Below are 1,058 nucleotides of genomic sequence, written 5' to 3' on the forward strand. Positions count from 1 at the left end.
AGAGAGAGAGAGAGAGAGAGAGAGAGAGAGAGAGAAGGAGAGAAGGTGTCCGGTGTATTATAGGGGGGTCCTCCGGCTAGGCCTAAGTCAGCCTAACTAGGGGCTGGTACAGGGCAAGCCTGAGCCAGCCCAAACTATAAGCTTTATCAAAGAGGAAAGTCTTAAGTCTAGTCTTAAATGACAGTTATGGGGTTGTATGTTTATGTTGCCAACACCAGTTGACAATCAGCTCTTATGAAACCATCCTCAGTTAGCTGATCAGTTCGATTTTTGAGTGTTGACAATTAGTTGAATATTTGATGCCACAAAGAAAGACATCAATTTCCTTGGGCTCTGAAATGTTTTTGTTTTATTTTTACTTTGCATGTCATGAATATTTTCTTAATCTAACTTTCTATTAAACTAATAGCTCGCCATTTTGGGAAATATACTTGTCCGCTTTCTTGTGAAGAGGTAGATAATAAGATCAATACTGCTCTCAAATCTGTCAGTTCAATATGACGCTGGAGCAGCAGCACTTACCTTAGCTTAGCACAAAGACTGGAAACAGGGGGAAATAGCTAGCCTGGTTTTGCTCTTTTCAAATGTAACAAAATTTGTCAGCCAGAAGTTTACAGATGTTGCCTAAACACATGTTGTCACCATGTAAGTTCTCAAGCATTCCCATGTTACCTACCTTAATAGTCTGCAGGGTAGTGTTTTATCTCTCTTTAAGGTTGATAAAAAGTTGCTTTTACTTGGGTAATTAATAATGAGCATTCATCTATGCTCACTGCATTTTACAAACATTTTATGTGCACTGGGTGGATGCCAGTTTCCTTAAAAACCCAGTTAATGTCTGTTGAAAAATGACCATGAGTGAACAGGTGGGATTTTGTATGAGGAACCGTCTTTTAAGCTCTGGATTGACAGCTTTGTGATGAGAAACTGTCCAGAGGATTAAGGCTCACACTGTACTGTTAATAACATCAAGTGTCTGAGTCTGTGGTGGTCTGAGTATGAACCCAGCACCAGTCTAGACAGCAGAGCCTCTGCTCCACCAAAACAAGTAAGTCCAA

The sequence above is a fragment of the Epinephelus moara genome, chromosome 8 (genome assembly GCF_006386435.1).
Source record: "Epinephelus moara isolate mb chromosome 8, YSFRI_EMoa_1.0, whole genome shotgun sequence".
Classification (NCBI taxonomy): Eukaryota; Metazoa; Chordata; class Actinopteri; order Perciformes; family Serranidae; genus Epinephelus; species Epinephelus moara.